The sequence below is a fragment of the Cupressus sempervirens genome, chromosome 5 (genome assembly GCF_028749045.1).
Source record: "Cupressus sempervirens isolate cs-2001-9-10 chromosome 5, ASM2874904v1, whole genome shotgun sequence".
Classification (NCBI taxonomy): Eukaryota; Viridiplantae; Streptophyta; class Pinopsida; order Cupressales; family Cupressaceae; genus Cupressus; species Cupressus sempervirens.
In genome coordinates this window covers 431,818,052-431,834,614 of record NC_143122.1, presented here as the reverse complement: position 1 = coordinate 431,834,614, position 16,563 = coordinate 431,818,052, and positions in this window count along the sequence as shown.

Genomic DNA, 16,563 nt, shown 5'->3' with positions numbered 1-16,563 from the left:
CAAGGATGCTACGAATATGCAATAAATGTTCTTCCAAAGTCTTGCTGAAAATTAAAATATCATCCAAATAAACAATAACAATTTTTCCCAAGAACTTCTTAAGTACCTCATTCATGTGTCGCATGAAGGTGCTTGGGGCATTTGTCAATCCAAAGGGCATGACTAACCACTCATAAAGACCCTCCTTGGTCTTGAAGGCTATTTTCCACTCATCTTTGTGAAGTACTGAGCTCCACTCAAGCAGTTCATAAGATCATCCATCCTTGGAAAAGGAAACCAGTACTTGATGGTTATCCTATTTATAGCTCAAGAATCTATACACATCCTCCACTCTCCATCCTTCTTTGGTGTGAGTACTATAGGTAATGCACATGGACTCAGGATCTCTCGAATCAAGCCCTTCCTCAACAGCTCCCGAACCTATCTATTTAGCTCCTTTGCTTCAGTAGGAGTCATCCTGTGAGCATCCTTGTTAGGAAAACTAGCTCCTGGAATCAGATCTATCTGATGACTAATTTGCCTTACTAGTGGTAATCCATCTGGAACATTATCAGAGATAATATCTCCAAACTCACCTAGTAAATCTGAAACTTCAAGTGGTATTTCACTACTACCTTCTTTATCTTTCCTAGGAATCAAAGCATAGCACATACGGTGATGTTTCATGCCATCTAAAAACTTCCTTCCATCAACAAGATAAATCCTAGCACTGCTACATACCTTTTCGCCTTCCTTTGTCATGGGCTTCAATTTGTGGTGAACTCCATCCTTTGTTAGAGAGTATGTGTTTGCATGACCATCATGTATTGCATGCCTATCAAACTGCCATGGTCTACCCAACAATAGATGGCAAACATCCATCAGAATAACATCACAGAGAACTTCATCATGGTAACTCCCAATTTTGAATTTCACTAAACATTGTTCACTTACCAGGACTTTATGATCATCTTTTACCCAAGAAATCTAATAGGGTTGGGGGTGTTTCTCCCTATTGAGCTTCATCTTAGATACCATCTCCTCTGACACCAAGTTATCAATGCTACCACCATCAATGATCACATCAAAACATTTTTCCTCACATTTGCACCTAGTACGAAACAAACTCCTCCTTTATCCTAGTTCAATCTCACCACTTAATAGGACCCTTTCATTTACCAAGGTCTCTCCCCTTTCTGCATCCTCTGAATGTGATGACTGTGCATTCTCATCCACATGAGCAATCCAAGCTTGGCCCTCAGCTCTCTATCTATCCTTATTTGTCGTTGAGGGCATTCAAAGGCACAATGACCTTCTTCATTGCAATGGAAAAAAGTACCACAGAAGCCACCTCTTCCTTTTCCACGTCCTCTACCTCTTCCTCTCTGATTTCCAAAGTCTTGATCATGGAAGCGGTTGAAACCCTCATTCCTTTGGTTCCTGCTAGTACCCACATCTTCATTTTTCTTTTGAGTTTCATTGTGGCCTCCAGATGATCTACCACTTCCCCTTCCTCCTTGACCATGCCCTCTTTGTCTTCCTTCAAACCTTTTATTCAGCTTCTCTTCAACACGTAGGGCAAACTGGTATGCCTCTTCAACGCTAGTCATTCTTACCAAACTTAATTCCTCCTGGATGCTAGGTCACAACCCACTGATATAACAAGCAACCTTCTCCTTATTGCTTCTGCATGCCCCGCTCTAATCAAGAGTCGGTAAAATTTTTCTGTATATTCTTGGACTGATCTTCCTGCTTTCTTTAACCCATGCATCTTCTTAAACAAATCAAGCTCGTAGTCCACAGGAATGAGCTACTTCTTCAATTTGTCCACCATGCAATCCCATCTTGTGATCTTCTCCTTTCCTCTTCTGTTTCTTTCCAATTGAACCTCTTGCCATCAGATTTTGGTATGGCCTTTCAGTTTGGCCTTTGCAAACTTAACCCTATCTGGGTCCCTGATATCCTCGTACTCAAAGTATTCGTCCAATTCATTGATCCAATCGATCAACTCATCTGGTTTCAGACTTCCTAAAAATACACCCACTTCAATTGTAGGTCTTTTCCCAAACTTTGTAATGGCCCTAAAAAGCCTTTCTTCTGCATGATTAAGAAATTCCCCATCTGGTCCCATTTCTTCTTCTTCATTGTCATCCTCACTATCATCACCTGTGGCAACATTTACTCCTCTATGGAGCTCCTCTTGCAATGCCTGTACCTGCCTTTGGAGGGCTCTAACCTCCTTAGGATTAATAGCTCTAGCCCTTTCACCATGCTCTCTTCATGGAGGCATCTTCTAACTCCAACCCACAAACACACAGTCCTAGTGCAAACTGCCTCACAGTCGGCACTCTATCTACACACTCAGGAAAACCAGCTCTGATTCCACTTGATGGGGACACAACCCAAGAACAGAATGGACACAACAGAAAAGGGAAATTGTATTAACTAAAAAATAAGCTAGTACATTTAGTACAGAGAAAAATAAACTTCAAAACATGCCCTAAGGGCTTACAATAGCATAAATGTGGAGATAATTTCTCCTTTCAGTACCTCCTCTCAAACTCCACTCCCAACTGCCTTTTACAATGCCAGAAATCTCCTTAAATAGACCCCGAAGGGTTAAGGACTAGGAGTACATTCTAGAAAGTGCTAGTAGGCATCCACCAACCAAATGGAAGGTTCCAGAAGCTGTGTTAGAAGTTGACGCAAATCTAGAAGAATCCAAAAATGGTAACCGAACTTTTGGGAAGCATAACTTTTGAACCGTAGCTCTGATTGACGAACCATTTACATTTTCAAAAAGCTCTCAAAGTGCTCTATAACCCTATGGACTAGCTTCACTCATCCCCCATTTTTTGGCCCTTTTTAAGGTCATTTAATTCGCCTAACCTAACTTTGAAGCATTCTTAGGAGGTCTCCAAAACCCAAAAAATTGCAATAACTTTCAAAACTGATAGTGGAACTGTGAGAGTTGGAACCTTTATTTGACCCAAATGGGTGTCCAAAAATGAAAACACATGAAACAAAAACTAAGTCTAAGTACATTTTTTTGGGTGACGCAGGATTGCCCTTATGCCTCTGGATGCTCCTGCATCATGGAGAGTTCTTGCATGCAATAAGAAGTTGCCTAGTAGTTAAATATTGCGGGCATGCGGGAAAGTACCATGTGACAATGGGTCCTAGCACATGATGACATGTTAGTGACTGGCTAGTGTTGTCTAAGGGATGATGTGGCAGATTGGTGGCAAAGATAGGCAAATCATGAAGCAACATGTGGTGTTTGGTCAAAAATAGTTTAACCCCAAATTTGAAGGCTAGTGTAAAAAATTGAAAATTATTAAAAACAAAATTTAATTATTTTTTCAAAAATGTGGACATGCAGACTTCTTCTAAATTTAAAGAAGTATCTTTGTAAATTTCAAACATTAGAGAAATTTTAAATTTTTGAAAATTTAAAATTGCAAGCTAGAGTTTCATAATAGGGGGACATTTTTCAAATCAACTTTTAGAGAGTTTCCTTTAGGCAAAATATGCACTCCAATATACCATCAAAAATAGGAAGAGATGAACTATCTGAATATGAAGTTCATTTTTGAACAGAATACCATGGGTACATGCTACAAGAGGTTTTGTCTTTCAGATCGATTTGTCTTCTGAGGGGTGTTTTGATTATCCAATTGCAAAAATTAGTGACAAAACATTTAAAACATACTCATAAGCTCTTATATGTAGTATGTTTTGATTCTATGATGTTTTGGCTTCAATTTGATTAAAATTTGCATCAAAATCAGTTATGGTGTTGAATCAGATATCTCAGATATTTCTTTCTTTTGAAACTCAAATGATGAGGATTTGATTCTAAAAGTTGAGGACAGAAGGTAGAGAGATTATTTTAAGCTTCTGGAGGGAGAATTCTTAAGGGACACTTGTCAGTTGCAAATTCAATCTAAGAATCACCCTCTTCATATATATTCTTTCTTTTCCTCTGAAAAGGTTGTTGGTTGGTTTTCAATTTTCAGTTCTAGGAGCTCTGCTCAGGCTGTGAAAACTACACACCCAACATTTCTCTTATATTGAATAGCAATTTATGTTTTATGCAGATAGTTCTTGTCTATTAGGTGATTTGTGAGTCATTTTTGTAAATCTTTCATGTATTTGGTTTCAAGGAAAACAAATAAAGAGTAGCAAAGGGATTTAAATTCAGTTTGAATCATGTCTCTTGTTTGTGGATCCGTAATCTTTTCTAGTTTGTGATCAAAGAGCATAAATTGGGTTGCATTTCATTTAGAAATGTATGTGATTGAAATATCTTGCTGGTGGAACAAAGAGCCATGTAATTGCTTGATGTTTGTCACATGGTATGTAGATTTCATGAAAGAATTGTTTGAGTACGAGATTCATTCTATAGCAGATGTTTGTTCACAAGGTGAAAGATAGATCAGGGATCTTGATGTAGGAATTATGTCAAAGATTTATAGAAGGTGAATGGTTGTAATTCATTTAATTTCCCAATAGATAAGGCACTAATGAGAGATGGGATCATTAGGTTTTGTTTCTCATACCTGGGTCTTTCTATTATCAACATATTAAATCAATTTTTCCTTTTATGTTGAAAGCTATTCAAAGTTTAACCCGCACTTAGCTTGTCATTTTCATGAGTTATGTCCTTAGCTATTTTATGCTTGTGATTTCTTGGTTAAGTATAGAAGAATTAGGGGTTTAATCTCTTATCCTAGATTTTGATTATGCTCATTGCACTGGTCACATAATTGGATCTTAAGAGGTTCACCCACCTAGGTTTTGTAGAACCTAAAGTGTAGGAGTATAGCCTTATAGTTAGCCCAAGTTCTTGGTGAATTGTAACCATCATTGGAGATAGCTACACATAGATGCAATCTTACCTTGTATACTCAGTTATTAAAACACTATTAAATCAGGAGCCAACAAAATGGTGACTCTACTAGGGAGATAAGATGGAAAATAAACCTTGTTAAAAGGACAAGAATCTCTAGTGTGAATTGAATATCTTAGTCCTATTTTTCAGTATGGTTTTCCCCATCCGAGTCACCAACAAAATGGTGACGCTTATGGGGAGTCTATTAAGGAATTCATTGATAAGGAGCTAGAAATCTCTTATATATATTGTGCATATTAAAGTTTTGTATACAGGGTTTCATGTTCCCCAATTAAGTTTTATCCATTTGCAACAGTAACTTTGAGGTTCAATGTAAATTGTATTGCTAAAAGTTGTTCATCTTTAGTCAATTCAGCTGGTTTTTATTTCCAAAGTATTGTTGTAATTTCAGAGTCAGAATTGTTTAACAATGGTTTCTCTCTTCTAAGTGTTTGATGGTTTTCAAATTATATAAATTGGAAGTCCAATTCAGATGTGTCATGTTATAAATCATATGCATTAAATATTTCTCACAATTGTGAGTGGTGACTCTCTAAGAGATCTCCAAACTAGTGTAGATCAGTTACATCTTATTTTTTTAAGGACTTTTCAATTTAATTATGCAGATCTAAAAGTTATGTTAAGTTGTAAGCAAGAAGAGAGAATATATAAATTCTTGAATGAAAAGATTTAAAGTGTTGTGTTGATTTGCTGTCACAAGAAATATTAAACGTTAAAGTGAATCACAACAATGATTTAATTTTGTTTCTCCTCAAGGAGATGGTGGCTCTACAAGGATTTGATTAGTGGTGTGAAGAATTTAGACCAACACCTATGCCAATTAGCAAATCATTGTTTTCATACAACAACACTAATGGTATTTTACACTTTCATGTGATTTTTTTTCCATGAAAGGAAGCTTCACAAAATTTTGTCCATCGAGTGGTAATTTCAGCACTAAATAGGAGAATGGTTTAAGACATCTCAACATACTTCGTGGAAAGTAGATTCAACAAAAGTGTGTTTACATTTTGAAGTATGTTTGAAGTTTCAAATTGGTAGAAAGAACTCCAAATTTGCTACAATTAATAAATTCTAAGAGTATTTGTGATGAATGAGTGTTAAGTTTGAAGAATGTCAAATGTTTCTTCATCAAGTATGCAGTCCATCGATAAGAATTATAAATCTATTTCTGCCAAGAGATATATGCCATTAAATTTCAATGGCATTCATGGTTTCTCGAATACTATGCCCTATGATCTCAGAAAGTATTTACCTAAGTTTAGTGGAAACCATGAAAATTCAGCTAACCATCATATTCAATTATTCAATGACTTGGTTGGTGATTTTGAAATTTCTCATGAAGATATTCAGATGAAGTTGTTTGTTCAGACTTTAGAAAATGATGCTAGTGACTGGTTTTCATTTCTACCAACATGTTCAATTTCATCTTGGGATGAATTAATTTTAGCTTCCATGAAGTAGTTCGAGGAAAGGATAAGCATATCTGATTATTTTGATAAGTTTTTGAATATCCAAGTCAGGAATAGTGAGTTAGTTTCTGAATTTAATATCAGATTTGCAAAGGTTTTAAATGAGATTCCTAAAATTTATAAGCTAGATGATCAAGTATGTCTAGTCATTTATCTTGGTGCATTTGATAAAAAGATGAGTTACCTATTGAGGGATAAAGAACCTAAGACTTTGCATTAGGCATTCATGACAACGATAGAGATTGAGAATAACATAAAATATGGCTCAACTAGGAGTCACTTCTCTAGGAATGTTTTCTGACAAGATGAGGTACAAAGCACAAGTCAATGTCATAAGGAGTTTTTGATTTCAGATCAGAAAATAAGTACCCCTACTGTTGTAAGTAATCTTGTTGAAATTTTAGAAGTAAAAACATGTGCAAATGAAGACTCTCTATTGCAAAGAGAATCTGATCCTTTTATTGTTGAAAATAGTTCATATGTTGGTAATATTATAGTAGTAGAAGACAAAGTTAGTTCAGTTGATGAGTTATATATGGTAGATTTACATTCAGTCATTCATTCTCCCATTGGTGATTTGCTTTATGTTGAAAACATAAAAAATCAAGAAGAGGAAAGGTATTCATCTTAGTATGAGGATGGAGAGGCTAGAACTGATGTGTCAAGTGACAATAGTGAATTTGTTGATCCAATGTATTGTGAAGAAGCATTATGTGAAGACAATGGTGAAGATTGTTGTTTGAGTCAACAAGAGGACAATGTTAGTGCATATTCATCTTCATGTGAACTAGATGCAAATTGGGAAGAAGAAAGCAATGCTGGAAGTTGTAACTCTTGTACTAGTAGAAGTATGAGTTCTTTTCTTAAATCTAAAAGTGAATTTCTAATTCAAAATTGTGCAAATCAATTTGAGATTGAAAGTTATGAAGAAGAGTTGTCTACATAATATGAAGACAAAGAGATTATCCATAAGGACAGATTACCTAATTATGTACAAGAGTGTCTTGAAGATGCGTGCAGTGATAATTAGTATATGAGTGATCCTAAGATTAATGCATCAGCACCTATTGGTAAGATAAATGTTGATTTTTTTGCAAGACTTTTGAATCATCTTAATGAAGACAATGAAAGTAATATTGATTCATATTTTACATGCTTCATTGATGGAGTTAATGGTGTGTCTTTGGGTGATGATTCTGATTTTTCTTCACATGTTGAAAGTCTCCATGAAGATGAAATGGGTAATGGTTTTAAAATGTATACTAATGCTTTATATGATGAAAATCCTGATGATGATCAACCCATTTTTTGTCAAAATGTTCAAAGAGGATCACTACATGGAATGTTCAGATTTAGTTGATAATGAATTTACTGATGATACCTTGTCTTACTACTATAAGAGGTCAGATTGTTCTTCTTCTGAGTATGACAATGAAAATGGTTATGATGTTGCATCTTATGAGATGGATAACAAGGTGTTTGATGAAGGTGTTATTGAAAATCAGCATGCAACTTGTAATGAATTTTATGATGAATATTCTAATATGATGACTAATCCACTTGTTGATTTCAAAGAATCATTTGAAGATCCCGAATTAGTTTCATATTATGACATTGATGAAATTTGTGACTACAAATCAGAGTGTTCATTTGAGTACAATCTAGCTATGCATAAGGATACACATTTTCAAGGTATGTGTGATCCCTTTCCCCAAGTTGAATATGATGCCTTCATATTCAAGATTGATAGCATGTATGATTCATTTAATAAAGAAGAGTTTTAGTTTTAGTCTGATATGTTCAAGCATGCTTATCAGAACTTTCATAATGAACAAGTTGTAGGAAATCAAGCTAGTTGTCATATGCATTATGAAAGTGAAGTTGTAAATTCAGTTTTGCCAAGAGAGTTGATTCACGATGCTAATATGATTGGTGAAATTGACAGAAGAAATATTTCCACTTTACCTCATACAGGTTCAAATGATAATTAAGTTTTTGACAGAGGTAAGAAGTTTTACTGAAGTTCAATGGCTTGGGGTCATCGTGTGTACATAGTAGGAGTAGTTGTTTCTTATTTTCAATAAAGTTGTTTGAGAAGTTTTTGAAGTTTTAGGAATGGTCTACTTCCTCTAGAGATCTAAATCCTTTCCATGCCTGCAAGGGGCATGCATCCCTAGATAGAGCCACTATTGGCCTATTTTTTCACCACCCTTGTTTTGTTGTATTCAGCATTGAAAAATCCTAAATGCATACCCCAAATAATTTGAAATTTGGTCAAAACCTTAGGAAAAATTCACTAAGCAACCTTATACCTTGCCCTGTTTGGACCTAGCCTCTAAAAACCTTAGAAAATATCATTTCAAATAAATTTTTGTAGGAAATTTTTATCCTAAAGGTTTATTTATGTAAGAATGACCTTTTAATCTTTTTGATAAACCTTATCAAGCTTGTCTTAATTGCATTTTCTTTTGAGCATCGCAGATCCTTTTGAGATCAAGGGTTGAGGCTTGCCTACAATATGGAGCTACAAGGTCTTTAAATATTGCGGGCAAGCACCTTTTCAGCACATTTCCCCTGTTGACGTTCAAACCTCAGTGTGCTAGAAAAGTTTTTTTTGTTAGAATCAGTCAGACCTTTTGTAGAGTTGTCAGTGTTGCCCGTCCATGTTTTGAATTTCCTACGATGTCATTGGTTGGTCTTTTAGTGATATTAATACTTTGCAATCCAAATTTTGTGATCGTTGATTTAGCAAGCATCAAGGGTTGGCACTTGCTTGCAATATGAAAATGCACGAGTTTTAAGCAATGCGGGCAAGCCCCTTCGTTATGCGTGGCATAGAGTGACATCATGGGGCCACCTTTCTCAGAGGGTAATAATGCCTTATCATCTGTGGAAAATTTTTAGGTGAGTTGGAATACAAAGGAACTGCCTCATTGGTCCATCTAGTTGATTATGTATATAGTCACAAAAGATTTTTCATTGCCATAGATTTGAATAAGATCTAGGGTTAACACTTACCTACAATATGGACTTGCTCGACATTTAAATAATGTAGGCAAGTAGGCACAGTGGGACCAAGACTCAAAAGGAAAGCTAATTCATGCCATGCTAGAAAGGTTAGATGAAGTAAAGTGCACTAATTGGTGGTAGGTGACAAGTATGCCAAGTTGGAAGTAGTGATGTCATGCACACAGAAACTTTAAATGCTACAGTTAGATTAGTTAGAGCACGTTAATTAAAAGATGATATTCTATTGGTCAAGCTAGCTAAGTGACCCATCAAATAAAAAGTTTTAGACTCACCATCAATCTAAGTAAGATCAATGGAGAGTGCTCACCTGCAATAAGAAGTTGCCTGGTAGTTAAATATTGCAAGCATGTGGGCAAGTGCCATGTGGTAGTAGGTCTTGGCACATAATGACATGTCAGTAACTGGTTAGTGCTATCCAAGGGATGATGTGGCAGATTGATGGTAGAGATAGGAAAATCATGAAGCAACATGTGGCATTCGGTCAAAAATAGTTTGACCCCAAATTTGAAGGCTAGGGTAAAAAATTGAAAATTATACAAAAAAAAATTAATTATTTTTTCAAAAATATGGACATGCAAACTTCTTTTAAATTTAAAGAAGTATCTTTGTAAAGTTCAAACATTAGAAAAATTTTAAGTTTTTGAAAATTTAAAATTGCAATCCAAAGTTTCATAACAGGGGAACATTTTTCAAATCAACTTTCAAAGGGTTTCCTGTAGGCAAAATATGCACTTTAGTATACCATCAAAACTGAGAAGAGACAAACTATTTGAATATGAAGTTCATTTTTGCACAGAATGCCACGAGTACATGCTACAGGAGGTTTTGTCTTTTAGATTGATTTGTGTTTTCTGAGGGGTGTTTTGATTATCCATTTGTAGAATTTAGTGGCGAAACATTTAAAACATGCTCAGAAGGTCTTATATGTAGTATGTTTTGATTATGTGATGTTTTGGCTTCAATTTGATTAAAATTTGCATCAAAATCAGTTATGGTGTTGAATCAGATATCTCAAATATTTCTTTCTTTCGAAAATCAAATGATGACGATTTGATTCTAAAAGTTGAGGACAGAAGGTAGAGAGATTCTTTTAAGCTTTTGGAGTGAGAATTCTTAAGGGATACTTGTCAGTTGCAAATTCAATCTAGGAATCACCCATTTCATATATATTCTTTCTTTTCCTCTGAAAAGGTTGTTGGTTGGTTTTCAATTTTTAGTTCTAGGAGCTCTGCTCAGGCTGTGAAAACTACACACCCAACATTTCTCTTATATTGAATAGCGATTTATGTTTTATGCAGATAGTTCTTATCTATTAGGTGATTTGTGAGTTATTTTTGTACATCTTTCATGTATTTGGTTTCAAGGAAAACAAATAAAGAGTAGCAAAGGGATTTAAATTCAGTTTGAATCATGTCTCTTGTTTGTGGATCCGTAATCTTTTCTAGTTTGTGATCAAAGAGCATAAATTGGGTTGCATTTCATTTAGAAATGTATGTGATTGAAATATCTTTCTGGTGGAACAAAGAGCCATGTAATTGCTTGATGTTTGTCACAGGGTTTTCAAATTTAATGAAAGGACTGTCTGAGTATGAGATTCATTCTGTGGCAGATGTCTGTTCACAAGGTGAAATATAGATCAGGGATCTTGATGTAGGAATTATGTCAAAGATTTTTAAAAGGTGAATGGTTGTAATTCATTTAATTGCCCAATAGATAAGGCACTGATCAAAGATAGGATCATTAGGTTTTGTTTTTCATACCTGGGTCTTGTTGTTATCAACATATTAAATCAATTTTCCCTTTTATGTTGAAAGCTATTCAAAGTTTAACCCACACTTAGCTTGCCATTTTTATGAGTTATGTCCTTAGCTATTTCATGCTTGTGATTTCTTGGTTAAGTATAGAAGAATTAGGGGTTTTATCTATTATTCTAGATTCTGATTATGCTCATTGCATTGGTCACATAATTGGATCCTAAGAGGTTCACCCACCTAGGTTTTGTAGAGCCTGAAGTGTAGAAGGAGTATAGCCTTATAGTTGGCCCAAGTTCTTGGTGAATTCTATCCATAATTGGAGATAGTTTCCCATGGATGCAATCTTACCCTGTATACTTGGTTATTAAAACACTATTAAATCAGAAGCCAAAAGAGCAATTAGAAAGACAAAGAGTGCACAATGTAAATTTGGTATTTGTATATTCTTTTATGTGTAAAATGCATTCACCTCATTTGGCATTGTGGGATGGAAAACCAATAGATCAATAGTAGTATAGATTTGTGAGTACATTGATCAATTAGGAGAGAATTTTGAATCTTTTATGACAAGTTATTTTGAAGAATTCAAGAAGTCATTGAAGGAAAGATTGAGAACACTAGTATCCTTAGTTGAGAAACACTATGATGACATATGTTTTCTTTTGGATGTTGATTATACATTTGTACAAGCTTCTTCACCAAGGGTGAGATGGTTGAGCCCCTTAGGTTATGAAATAAATGTGGATGAGGCCTCTATAGCTATAACAACTTTACTGGTAGGAGAGGTAGATAAAACTACAAAGGTATTTAGAAATTATGAGATGGTAAAGTCCAAAATTACCATGGAATTGAAGACTACCTCTACTATGAAAATAAAAGAGAAGATAGAGAAGATAGAGAAGAAATTGAAAACTAAGTTTGGAGAGGATGCTAAGGGGGAAGAAGAAGAAGAGGATGAAGAGGAAGAATAAACCCAAGCACAAGCACCACTAGCTTTGACATACGATATGGAAGAAGACCAAGAAGAGGAGGAGATTAAAGGTGCTAAAGGAGAAGAAGTCGAGGAAGCACCTACTCTTGTTAAGCCAAAGAAGAGGAAGGCTAAGGCTCAACTAGTGACTAAATCTAAGAAGGTAGCTAAGCCAAGTCAGCCCAAGCCTACAACACCTTCTACAAGAGCTAGTACACATGAAACAACCTAAAAGGCCAAGGAAAAGACAAAACAAGTCAAACAAGGAGGTCAAGAGTAAAAGATACCAAGAAGGAAGTATGTTGCACAAGAAGATTTTGATGAGGAGAAAATAGAGTCAGATGACAATAGCCAATTTAAGGTGGTGATTCATAACCCTCTTTTAGATCTTGAAAATTTATGTGCAAATGTTAAGAATAGTGTAGACCTATCAGGATTTACACATGTAGATTTTGATAATTTTGGTAAAGTAGAGAAAATCAAGTGGAGGAGGCCATATATTCCATGATGATAAAATTAAAGATAACTCCACTAGAGATTGCCAACTCAATGCCAAAGACTCTATATGAAAAAGTTAAGTAGAAATGGCACTATTCTCTAGACTTAGAGAAACAAATTAGAGAAACATCTCTAGCCCAAGTGATGTCTAAACTAACTTAGGCACAAATTTCTAAGGCTATAAAGAATTATGTAGTTAGTTTCACACCTAAATAAAGAGCCTTTAGCATCTTACAAAACAATATTGAGGATGTTGTTAAGAAGTCCACATAGATGTTGAAGCTTACTTATGGGTTGACTATTGTTAAGGAAGGAGAATAAGCACCCATTAAAGTGAAAGATGATGAAGATGATGAAAAAACTGACACTATTGGAGGAGGAAAAGAAATCCAAGTAGATAACAAGGCAATAACTGAGCTAGAGTAGCTATAAGAATAGAGTGTGCAAGACACATAATTGTTGAGTGTCAGTCCTCCACATGTCACAAGTGAGACTACTAAAACAATAACTATCAAGGATATTTCTAATCTATTAGCTTAGAACATCAATCTCCTTACAAAAGATGATTTGAAGAAGATATCAGATCAATCTACACTATAGGTTGAACTTTGTGATAATCTTGTTTTGGTCAGTGTGGATTAGTTACAAAAGTCAATGACTACTGTTGCAAGGGAAAAGGTGAATCCAAAAGAACCACCTTATATCATCCCTCTAGTCACTAGTGTACAACCTTTGGGCCAAATGACAAAAGATACATCTAATAAGATTGATACAATTTCCAAGATTGATACTATAGAGAAGAGCATAATGGAAACACAAGTTTCTATTGTAGAACAACAAGAAACAAGTTAGATAGACTTATCTACACCTACAACACAAGGACAAGGTGCAAGATAAGTCATTATGGTAGAATAGGGAAATCTTGAAGAGAGTGAGATGACACCACAAGTGAAGGAGCAAACTACCATCCAAGCCCTGGTAACCTTACAAGTATCTAGCACTCCATCAAGTTATACTCTTTAGAAGTCGAGAACAAATGCTACACCACTATAGATCTTAGTGTTGAGCCCAATTTCATCAAATGTAGAAGAAGTGATCCAATATGGAGATGTGAGCCTTGATGAAGAGATCATTTTTCCCAAGTATGATTATGATACTATGACTATAGAACAGATGGGCATATTATAGCAGGCCCTAGCAAGGAAAAAGCATCAAGAAATGCTTAGAAGGGAGCATAGGTAGAAGTAGGCACTACAAGATATTAAAGACATCTTTTTAGATGTATTTAGTTTTCCAACTCGTAATGAGACCAAGCCACAAATGGAACAACTAATAGATATAGTGGAGAAGTTTAGTAATGATGACCTAGATGCTAATGCAAAGTTCCTTGAATGGCTAGAAAAGAAATTCCAAAACAAAGTCAATGAGAAAATATTAGGTGATATAGCACTAACACCAGTTGTATTGGAAACTAAGGTTGAGGATGTGAAGAAAGTACTTTAGAACATATTCTCATTGTACACTAAATTGTGCAATCCCTCACTCTTCGCCCAAGAGACCAGAAGTCACATTTAAGTCTAGAGAGCCAAATTGTTGTATTAGGTGCAAAGCTACCAATGAATCCAACTCATAGTGAGAAGCATTTCAAGATACTATTTTGAACACAGAGTTAGTTAGCTATATTGACATTAGATGAGGCCAACATAAGGGCCAAACTAACTAGCATCCAAGAAACTCTCACCTCCCATATGGAAATTTTGCACAAGGAGCTAGGGTATGCCAAAACCTTAAGGAAGAAATATGAAAATATTTCTACTCTAGATGGTCTAGTCCACCTTGCTATCAAGCTAGCAATCCAAATCAAGTCATTGGATGTAGCATGTGAGAATAGGGATACAACTCTTAAGATTATATTAGATGTCCATAATTTTTTTCTAGACAAACACACCATAAGTGTTAGAAAGGGGGAGACATATTTTTGGGGGAGAAATAGAGAAAAGGGGAATAATGACATAAGAGAATGGGGGGAATATTACTTTAGGGAGATACAAGGAGAGTGAGAAATAAGAGGAACAAAGAAAAGCCAGAATTAGTTAACGGAGAGCAAGCATCAAAACATATCAGAAGTATAAGAAAAACAACATGAAGTCAAAGTGTATTAGTAGAGACACATTTACTTAGTAGGAGCAAAAAATTGTAGATACAGAATAGACATATCAACTCAGGTGGAGTTATCAAATTTTGAGGTATTTTTGACATTTTGAAGTTTTATATATAAGACAAGTTAAGATATGTTATGCTTGTGAGATCAAGGATATTAATGTATATTGAAGTGTTTTTTCACTCATATCAAAGGGGAAGATTGTTGATCTCAGATTGGTTTTGACAAGTTTTTACTTAGTTCATGTCAAGCTAGTAGTACATGTCGAGCACAACATGTATATATTAGACCATCTCAAGTCATAGTTAGTGTCGAGCCACTCATGTGCTGAGTCACTCAAGTATTGAGAAGACAATATATGTCAAGTGACATAGGAGCTGAGTAAATAGTGGATGCCAAGAAATACAGGTGTCGATTCATAGCAGAGAGATTAGTGTATGTCGAACATCAGAGGCTTCAGATGCTAAATAAGATAATCTTGATATATTTGTTTGTAAAGTCACAAACAACTATGTAAATCATTTTTGAACTGACTTGAGATTGAATTTTGATATTTTGGAGATAAGGACAAATCTCTAGTTGGATTCCCTATGCAATTACATGTAGCCAATCAGTAAATGGGAAGGATTAGGTGGCAAAATGGATGAATCTTAGTCATAGATTTATACCTAACCCTAAGTCACCAAAGTCTTCTTAAGAAGGAAAAAAACCTAAATTCTCTATGAGCAAGTGTGTAAGGAATTAAAGGAGAGAAGAGAGAAGTCTGCATGTGCAAACAAAGCATTCATGGTGACTTAGAAGTTATGAAGTGAAACAATATTGCATAATCAATTAGAGAAGAATAGAGGAAAGGAAAATGATCCAAAATAAAGACATCTAATCAAGAAGGATAAAAAATATATTGTTTAGAGGTGATCTGTTATCAAGAAAGCAAGTCCTAACTACATGATCAAAGATAAGATATTCTAACAAGTGATTTCAATCAAAATCTCTTAACAAAGTAGTCCTAATAGGTTTTATGAAATCCTTTAATAAGGTGCTTAATTAGTTGTAAGTTAAATTACTTTAGCAAGGCACACTTCTAACAGGGTGTTGAAATCCTCTAACAAGATGAGACCTAATAGTCTTTGTAAGTCTTTAACAAGTCAGACCCCTCACAGGGTAGATCATGTTTCATGGTAAAAACATTGTAATCTTCATTAGATACACTTTATTACTATATTAGTGAAGATTTGTGGGTGTCATCCCCACCGCAAATTTACCTTCTCATTGGAGCATTTTTACGTAATCATATTTGGTGTCAAATGTGTATGATCTCTTATGTGTGTACATGATTTTGATGTACATGCTTTACATGTTTTTCCAGTTTACTCATTGAATGTATGAGATGGATGTGTAGTAAAAAGTTTTATGGGTCCAAATTTGAACTACTAATTCACCACCCTCCCCTTGAAGTTTACCTTCCCTATTGTAATTCCAACATAAAATGCACTAAAAAATGGTGACCCCCCTAGGTTCAATAAAAAAAAAACTCTAAAAAATGAAAACCTCTAAAAGAAAACATACAGATCTAAAGTCAAGACAAAATTCTCATAAATAGAATAGGGACATGAAGATATAGATCTCCGATATCCTTTTGAAGTTGATGAAATATCAGCCCTACAACTCCCAAGAATCAGCTACCAAACACTTGTCACAATAAGAGAGAAGCAAATGCTATGGAGGCTAGAATTCCTAGATCCACAAATGAGACATTCTTGATGAGAAAAAAGATAAATTTCTAT